Source organism: Esox lucius, chromosome 2 (genome assembly GCF_011004845.1).
Source record: "Esox lucius isolate fEsoLuc1 chromosome 2, fEsoLuc1.pri, whole genome shotgun sequence".
NCBI lineage: Eukaryota > Metazoa > Chordata > Actinopteri > Esociformes > Esocidae > Esox > Esox lucius.
The window spans coordinates 14,029,344-14,039,637 of NC_047570.1; the positions used below are offsets into that span (position 1 = coordinate 14,029,344).

General features: G+C 39.6%; 1 long non-coding RNA gene across 1 annotated transcript; it reads left to right on the forward strand.

Annotated features, from left to right (window-relative positions):
- Positions 1-238: 238 nt before the first annotated feature.
- LOC117595401 lies at positions 239-6,509 on the forward strand. The gene is made up of 3 exons (XR_004576651.1): positions 239-333; positions 437-484; positions 5,130-6,509. It is a non-coding gene; the product is annotated as an uncharacterized LOC117595401 (long non-coding RNA).
- Positions 6,510-10,294: the final 3,785 nt, after the last annotated feature.

A 10,294-nucleotide genomic window follows, 5' to 3' on the forward strand; every position in this document is an offset into this window, starting at 1 on the left:
TTTTTATATTTTTAGGGCGGCCTAAATAAACTGCACGCTAACTAGTTTCACTGTCCAAGACATGTGTTACTGTCCAAATACAAATGGACTGCACTGTAAATAATAATTTGATCATGTTTCAAGTCCTATAGAAATGTACCTTCATTCTTACCAGGAGAAGGAGGAGCAACAACACCACTGTCTTGCTGTTTCCTGAATCTCTATTTTGGAGCACATTTGCACCTTTGATTCAGACAATACATACATCAAGTATCTCTGACACCGTAGCCTCACACCACTAAAGTCTCAACCAACACTTAATGGCAGCCTTAAGACTTATATGGCTTGGGATTTGTGAGTATTTTCTACTTTTCGAATAACATAAAATAAAAAAATAAATGTATTTCATATATTTTTTCACAAATATTTTACTTAAATAGTTTTTTCCCCCATGCAGCAGCAAAATACATCCTTGTTGAATGTCAAAGCCGATGTGAAGATTCAAGTAAAGTATACATTTTAATTTCAATATATCTTTAATTACTGATGAATAGATTATGTTTCTGGTAATCGAAGAAAGCAAGCAGAAAAAAGATGACCTTTGTTCAACACCTGCAGTATTTTTAAAGCACTAATTTAAGAAATGAATCTTACAGACGAAGAACCATATATGTGACAATTTTTCCATCTTACGATAATCAGTCATTTTATTATTATTAATTGTGTGTACCACATTAGGTGTTTTATGGTTGAAAATAATTCACCACACTCATATCTTCCAAAAACAAATGATATTGTTATGTTATTTTGAAAAAAAGAAATGATTGCAGTTTTAATTTCTAGAATGTGGAAGCTCAGTGGATCTCCTGTGATAACTTTAATTTGTCTCATTATATATGTGACATTTGGTTTGATACTTCAACACCTGGTGTGATGTTTTTAAGTATTTTCAAGATAGATATCTTAAAGATAACTTGAAATAACTTAAATGCAATATGTAGTTAATGCATTTGTATGAAGGTTCATTTAAAGGCAGTCTATCAACTTCAGCACTGATTACCTTTTTTTAAAGTTGAGTCAGAACATCTTCTCATTTAAAATGTCCACAATTTGATCATACCATTGAATAACTACAAAATAGAGTACAATTGAATATGCAAGTCCAATATACAGGTCCAATATGCAGGTCCAATATACAATATATACATAATACATAATGTTTAGAAAACCATTCTCTTTGCATTTAACACTATGATCAGCAATTAAGTTTTGGCAAATATTGGATGGCAAATGCAAGTTGAATCTCTACCATACAAAGAAGAAACCATATATAAACATTATCCAGAATGACACAACGGCAAGCAAGCGGGGACCCAAAAGTGGACACAGAGGCAGAGTGCGAGTCATAGTATTTATTGCAGCAACAGGGACAAGGCGATCTCATAGTGGGGGACAGGCAGTGTTTGTTATCGGGCGATCAGATTGTCGACGGTACAGGTGAAGCAGACAGACTTGCAGTGGGAGACAGGCAGTGTTCGTTGTTGGGCGGTCAGATGGTCGAAGGTACAGGGGAGGGCTGGCAGGCTCGTTAGCCAGGAAAACAGGCAAGGGTCGCAACCGGGGAAGAGAATGACAGGCAGAGTGGGTAATAAGACACATAGAGCGTTGGAAATGACTGTACAAGACAAGACGGTCTGGCAACTGCCAGAACAGAGAACACACAGGGCTAATGGGGTACCGGGAAAGCCTGGCGAGGGGGTGGGAAAGACAACAGGTGAAACACATCAGGGTGTGACACAAAAATGTGAAAAAAATATTTTTGGGGAATCATGGCTCCAGGCTCATCATCCTCCAGGCTAAAAAGGGTAGTGACCATCCATCTGATTATAAGCACAAATTTCAAAAGCCAACATCCGTGATGGTGTGGGGGTGCATTAGTGCACATGGCATGGGTGACTTGCACATCTGTGGAGGAACCATTAAATGGATAGTTTGTCTAAAAATCATATTTATCAAAAAATTCACTTACCAAAAGTTAGTGCAGAATGGAAAGTCATTTTTTCCAACCATCCATTATTCCGCTTTGTCCCCAGCTGTAATTAGCGTTTTTAGCATCGTCCCAATTCATGAATGGAAACTTTTCTTCCCACTACCGAAAAGCTGCATTGCAAGTGGAAAACTCCTCCATTATTCTGCATTATACTGAAAGATAAGAGACTTGAACTGTCTTCGCTTGAGTTTCGTTTTTTCTTTCCATTGCCTAATTGTACGCACGCTTGGCACTCGCACCGCCACACAGTGGGGTGACATATCTTCTGAAATGTTTACAGAAGATATGTATAATAACATATTATACGGGTTCAGGGGATTATAAACTCAGAAAAAAACTGTTAATTATGTAGCTTTGTTTAACAAGAAACGATTCAGTCTGCAGTGATTCATAAAAAGAATGTGCAGCAGCTGGCAAGTAGTTGAGCATGGTCATCAGAGCTTGGCACTTTATTTTTTTAATGGGCAGAGGACTCATGCTCTTGGTAGTGGCTTGCAATGTAGGGGAAGTTGAGGTGTAGCTCCTTGTTTTGGTTTGGTGATCAGCTACGTTTTCTACCCCTCAAATAGACTGTGGCTCTGTCTGGCATACAGATCCCAAGGATGAAATTAAAACAAAAACATTATAAACAACTTTCACAGTCAAGCTTTAGGATATTTTATTTTCAGAACATGTTGCATGTTGAGGGGATGTTAGTAAATTATTCTCTACTGTGACTTTAAACCACCTCATTGTAGTGATGGGAAGTTTGATTCACTTTACTGATCCGGATCTTTTTGAATCGTTCAGTAAAAGGAACTAATCTTTCGACTCATTTCATTTGAGTCAGCCCCCCTGTCCCGCCCCAGCGGGCGGGACTTGACAGCTGAATAACAGCCTACTGTCCTAAAATGTATTGTTACTAACGTTTCTAACTTGGAAACGTTGAGGATGATAATATGAGATACTTGGAGATCAGAAAGATTGAAAGACATATTTCTTCGTCAGTTTGCCTTCCATCGTTCTCAGATGAAAGTGCCTAAAGATCATTGTTTATTTTCATCATCGTTCCTTCTGGTGAACAAGATTCAAAGATCCATAGATCACTGTTAATTTCTTCATTGTTCCTTCCGGTGAAAGAGATTTTGTTTATCGCTTCGTCCAATGAACAAGATTTGAAGATCCGTTGATCATCGTTCCTTCTGGTGAACGAGATTAGAAGATCCGAAAGTGCCATGGATCACCGGGTGTATGGACTGAGTTTTGTCTTTTCCCACTTCAGTATGCAGTTTACTACCTCAATGGACACTCGGTGTGCAATCTCTTCATTCCAAACACACATGTATGCAGGATCTTCTTTTCTAAGTTTCCGGAATGCATCACATTTGCCAGAGTTTTCACTCCTGGGTTGGCCAAAATTTGACAATGCTGTTTGAATATTTCCCTATCAACCCAGAATTATGCGAATTATGTGGTATTCTTCTCTATGTAGAGTGGGTATATTCACAACTGATTCAGGTCATGGCTGAGGTTTTCCCTGTGTACATTGCCCTTCATGTTGCTATAACTTGTGTACAAATCCCAGTCAGGCCATTGCCATTTGTAGCTGGCGGGGTCTTTCATGGGTATTAGGCCAGTGCTGTCTGCTTGGAGGTGGAAGGTAATCGGCACTGCAGTCCTTGATGTTCAAGATTGTTGTTGGACAGCTTAATCCACCATAATTTTGTTTAAAAGTAATAAACATTTGAATATTTTTCTTTCAGAATTCACATTTCATCCATTCAATACTCTTAATGTTTAGGACATTGTTTAGAGCACCGCTATAGTCAAATAATCCACACTGGAATCCATGGCACATTACCTATTGCAATGCTTCCTTCTTCCATCCTCTAACAAGATATGTCCCTGATAATCGTCTCCATATTAAAACAGCAATGCCATAATCGGCGTTCAGCATGCAATCCTGAAACCATTCCCTTTCTAAAAGACATTGGAAAAAGGAGCAAAACAACTTGTAGGGACGCTGATATTCTAATTTTCCACATGGATTGTTCTCTACATTCGGTAGCAACAACTCCTCCAACACACGATTATTTCCACTCAATGTTTCCCCCTATGGAACATCTCTCTTCAATTCCCTTTAATATTTCAGGACAATCTACAGCGAACAGATTCTGCTGCACAGAAACTCTTAGATTCTTGAGTAGAGAACTTAGTTCACGATTGTGGTCCTTCCGTAATTCTGCGATGCCATGAAGGTAGTTTTTTCAAGCCTTTTTTCCACTGTATAATGAGTTATATTCATGACATGAATATGCCAGACACATAGAGGGAAAGTTGCCATAGAAATAGGGTATGTTACACCAGTGAATACGTAAATTCCAATCGTCTGACAAATAAATACATTAAATGACCCTCCCTTGGATGTAATTAAAAAATCTGTAATCCATCCCCAAGACTGATATTAGAAAAGCATTACCCTCCTTTATATTCCTCTGTGTCTCATCATGTTTAATTTCAATCTCTCCCTAATGATTTTAAAAATGTTTTACATGTATGGTCCTTTGTCTGCAGGATTCAAATAATACAGATATACTGCATCCTTAATGCTATCTGTTTTTGTAAGTGTAACCTGGTCAGGACTATTGACTGAAAGCTTGTCTTGGCTGGGTCTGAGTCATGACTCAGATTCCATAATTAAAATAATATTTTAAAAGCCTTTCACGCCTTTCAAATGTGTTCAGACCCCTATTGCACATGTAATTGTGTTCCAGCTTGAAATCAAAATAGATTCAGTTAGGACATATTGCCAATGATCAACACATAAAAGTTCAGAATCTCAAAGTTAAAAGTTAATCCTAAATATTGTGAATCCTTTTGAAAGGCACTGTAACAGGCTGTAAACAGTAAATCAATGTTGTATGGTCATATACAACATAAATGTATAGCTATTTATATGGATAAACAAACTATGAAGTGTTGTCAATATTAGGCTATGACACTGCATAGAAAACACTTATTAAACACAAATAGCATTCCTAATAATTTTAAACTAACTCTTAGGACTTTGTTAACATGAAACTTAAAGTTTGCTTCTTATTGAGTCATTTGTTATATTTAGAGATCTACCCTGCAAAGCTCTCTGGACCATCTAATGTGACTGAAGGGACCACAATACATTTCAAGTGTCAAACTAATGACATCACTATAAGCGGGGACATGGTTCATTTTTACCTTTGCAAGGATGGAGTTGGGATGCAAATGGCACCAATGAAGAAAGGTGCTGAATCTGTTTTCTTGTTGAAAGAAGTTAGAAAACAAGACTCAGGCAAGTACAGCTGTGTGTACAGCAAATGTAAACACCCAATCAGTCAAGTGAAGTCAACAGGGGATTATCTGGTCTTATGGGTCAACAGAGATGAAGATGTGGAAGGTAAGATCATGTCAGTATTGTGTAATGTGTATGTTTAGTGTATTTTTAATGCTTAAATACATGGATTGCTACACTGTATATTGCAACAGTGCAGTTTATAGTCTTGTCAATAATACAGGTTTTACATAATTGTAATTCATCATTAACATGTTTACATTTGAAAGCTATGGACAGTGCTTGACTTGGATTTCATTATGGGCTGGAGCTTTCTTTTTCCAAGTTGGTTCATGAGTCACAGGAGTAAACTGATGAGTCACAGGATCTGATGAGTCACAGAAGTAAACAATATTGACTGAAGGTTAATTGAACTGAACATAGAACTGTGACAACATAAAACAATTGAGAAAGGAAAAATCTGAACAATTGCCAAAACCTCACCGACTATTGTATAAATGTTAAGCTACTGTAGAAAACACATATCAGGCATATGAATGCCTGAAATAATGTACCCAATCTACATATAACTAATGTTAAGGTAACAATTTCTATAAGCAGTTTGTGAATTTTCAAAGTGAGGTATATTTGATGTAAAGTCCTTCGCATGCCAGCCCAGCAGGACTTCTCCCAGAGCAGGTTGTGCCCAGGTCACCAACCGGCCCCACAGTCTTCGGAGCACGTAGGTCTTGTCTGGGGGCATGGCGGTAGTATGGGGTCCCATCTCCCTGCTCGACGACTGTTCTCGTCAATGTCCCAGGAGACAGGACCCACAGAGCGGGCAGGATTGGCATGTCCATTGGCAGTTCTGCCCTCGGTCAAGAAGGCAGGATAGTGCGTCCGCCCTGACATTCTTCATAACTGGTCGGTATGTCAGAGTGAACTGGAAGCGATCGAAGAACAGGGACCATCTGGGCTGGCGGACGTTGAGGCACCGCGCAGCCCTGACTTGTTCTAGGTTCTGGTGGTCTGTCAGAACAGCTCCCGGGCGCCCACCAGCCAGTGTCTCAACACCTCCAGTGCCAACTTCACCGCAGCTCACGGTCACCCACGTTGCAGCAGTTAGCTTCTGGGAGAAGTAAGTAGAGGATGGAGCTGGGGAGGGGTCCTGTGCTGCTGGGAGAGGACTGCCCCCACCCCAACTTGAGCAGGTCTGGATGGCATAGCATGAGATCGTTGGTGTACCTGCCCTTCAGGTTGAGGACGACCTTCTCTGCCTCCGGGGACCAGTAGGGGCGCTGTGGTTGGCCTTTCAGCAGCGATGTGAGTGGCACGGCGATTGTGCTGTATTCCCTGATGACCGGCAGTAGAAGTTGGCAAATATGATGAAGCACTGCATGCGAACATTTGCGTATGAGGCCCAGTAATGCCTACACAGACATTGTTGTGGAGCTATACAGGTGCCTTTAGGCCACCAAAAAAAATTACCATGAAATGACCATGCTACAAGCTAGGTGTTAGAATTAGTTATTTGGTTAGTCTGTTGTCTGTACTTATTTTCCTGATATAGAATTTTTGAACAGAAAGCTAAGCTATGCCTCACAACCATGGGATTGAAAGCTAAGCTGCGATCCCAACCAGGAGGACATTAAATTGGTCGTATTTTTATGCACCAGACAGCTCCGGCCCAAGTCAATCACTGACTATGGAAGCTTTTGAAGCTCAAAGATGCATTATCTGAAGCAATTTTTTTTTACAACTTTTAACATTTTAAAATAACATAAACTTTAATTGCATTGCTTTGAATAATGGCTAAACTCTCTTCCACCAACTAAAACAGCATCACCAGTTGTCTTCACAGGTGGACAAAACATAACAGTTACCTTGGTTCTTGTAATTTTGGCGGTGTCTGGCCTTTCTTTTCTGTGGAGGCACTGGGACATTGTGAAACAAAGTAAGGGCATTTTAGAATCCAACTGATTTGATCGATTTCGGTTTTAAATGTCAAATGCACAATTGCACTGATCTAACATGGATCCGATTGAATCCCAGCCTTACAATTTCATGTGAAGATTTGTGACTAGGTGAACAAAAGGGAACTGCTTAAATTTAATCTAACTATCTATGTCTAGTAACCCAGTGATTTGAGTAATTCCTTCTTCTTTTTACAGTGATAATTAGTGACCATAGACCAAGGTATAAAAAGCACATCATATATAAAAGGAGATGCTTCTTGATTTATTCTCGTAATCAATGAGGGTATTTTTTTTTTTACTATTTCTTTAGTGAGATACAGGATATGGCTCAAAACTACAGTGGAATCTCTTCTGTACCAGGTACACTATATCAGTTTGTATTTATTTACAAAATATTGTGCATTATATAATGTTTACTTTCTTTACTAACTAGTATACTTTTCTGTCTTTGATTTTTATTTGCTGTATGTTTCTCTATGTCACAGTTGATGTAACGTAAGTTTTTCTAAAATCAAATTACATTATGGCAATTCTAAATGCTACTGGAGGGAAAGTGTTTCTAGAAAACTTTTATATGCCTGAATCCCATTTTTGGGTCAGGAAATACAGTGAGGGAAAACATTATTTGATCCCCTGCTGATTTTGTACATTTGCCCACTTACAAAGAAATGATCAGTCTATAATTTTAATGGTATGTTTATTTGAACAGTGAGATACAGAATAACAACAAAACAATCCATAAAAAACACATCGATTTGAATTTTAATGAGTGAAATAAGTATTCGACCCCTCTGCAAAACATGACTTAGTACTTGATGGCAAAACCCTTGTTGGCAATCACAGAGGTCAGACATTTCTTGTAGTTGGGCACCAGGTTTGCACAAATCTCAGGAGGGATTTTGTCCCACTCCTCTTTGCAGATCTTCTCCAAGTCATTAAGATTTCGAGGCTGACGTTTGGCAACTCGAACCTTCAGCTCCCTCCACAGATTTTCTATAGGATTAAGGTCTGGAGACTCCAAGCCCTTAATGTGCTTCTTCTTGAGCCACTCCTTTGTTGCCTTGGCCGTGTGTTTTGGGTCATTGTCATGCTGGAATATCCATCCACGACCCATCCACGACCAAATGCCCTGGCTGAGGGAAGGAGGTTCTCACGCAAGATTTGACGGTACATGGCCCTGTCCATCGTCCCTTTGATGCGGTGAAGTTGTCCTGTTCTTTAAGTGCTCCTAACCACAGCTCGTTACCTGTATAAAAGACACCGGGGAGCCTGAAATCTTTCTGATTGCAGAGGGGTCAAATGTTTCTTTCACTCATTAAAATGCAAATCAATTTATAAAATTTGTGACATACATTTTTCTGGATTTCTCTGAAGGTTGTCAAAACAACATTTTAAATGACCAAATTACACCTACATAAAATTATGTATCCTGTTTTTAGGTCAGAAAATATCTGGTATGCTGTATCTTTAGTAAAATAACAAAGTTACCACTAAAAGTAGCTTTAGTATGCATTAACCAATGATAGCTTTGTAAAACAATAACATTTGTTTGTCTTTTCAGTACTGAGGTCTGTCTTGATGTTGAGGAAGAAGCCTATTCTATGATAGATGATTGGAGAGGTATGGTGTCTCTTACAGTATCATTATATTATTGATAAGAAGGATGCAGAAAAGTGCATGATTCATGATCATTTATTATGAAATAACATGGCCTTAGACCATCAGTTACAGGCCTTAGACCATCAGTTACAGGCCTTAGACCATCAGTTACAGGCCTTAGACCATCAGTTACACAAAGGTAAGGCTTACAAACTCCAACTAAACCTACAGTATTCAACAATTGACTAAATCAACCAATATCTCCTTCTCAGCGGAAAGACCACAACCACAAGTTGAAACTGCCATCTATGCCCAAGTTATCAAAACCAAAGAAAATGATCCTGTGTGCAGTTGGCTGATGAAAAAATAGAGGACATTGTGCTACTGTCACGCCCTGATGCGTTTCACCTGTTGTCTTGTCCCCGCCCCCTCGCCCACTCTGCCTGTCATTCTCTTCCCTGGTTGCGACCCTTGCCTGTTTTCCCGGATTACGCGCCTACCAGCCCTCCCCTGTACCTTCGACCATCTGACCGCCCGACAACGAACACTGCCTGTCCCCCACTGCGAGCCTGTCTGCTTCACCTGTACCTTCGACCATCTGATCGCCCGATAACAAGCACTGCCTGTCCCCCACTACCAGATCGCCTTGTCCCTGTTGGTGGAATAAACACTGTGACTCGCCCTCCTCTGCCTTTGTGTCCACTTTTGGGTCCCCACTTGCTGGCCGTTATGTCAGCTACTGTCAACTTTGTCATTCCAGGTGTGCGTCACCTTGTGTGTCAAGGTGTAACAAGGCCAAACATTCAAGGTTATGTACATTTTTGATCAGGGCCATTTGGGGGATTTCTTATTTCTTGAAAAGGAGCCTAACAACTATGTGATAATAAATGGCTTCATGTGATCACTATCCTTAAAAAAGGTATATCTTCTTATTTCAACTTGGCGAAGTAGTTCTTGCATACATGACAGGTACCTTAAAGCTGTTGTTTTTGAACCAGTAGTATTACGCCCAAAAAACACCAATCACTTATTAATATTTTCAATACAAACAATGATCAAAAGATCTGACCACCTTGACCACCCAGGCCAGTTGAAATGTCCGATGGCCTTGAAGCCCAGGCAGGTGATTTTGGACAAATATATGAAAACATTTGATGCAGTGAAGAAAAGGTCATTCCCCTGAAGCTGGTTCAAGAACAGGTTCTAGTTAATTGCATTCTGTTTCACATGTTGAAATATTTGCTCTGCATCGACACATTCGGCTTGGGTTAAACGCCTCCCTGGCTTAAATGCCACTACCTATAATTTTCCAGCAAACCACCAAATGACTGCATATTTCATTTCCACACATTCCTTGGTTGCCACTGTTCTTGTTCATCTAGAAAATATTGTTATGTTTTTGAT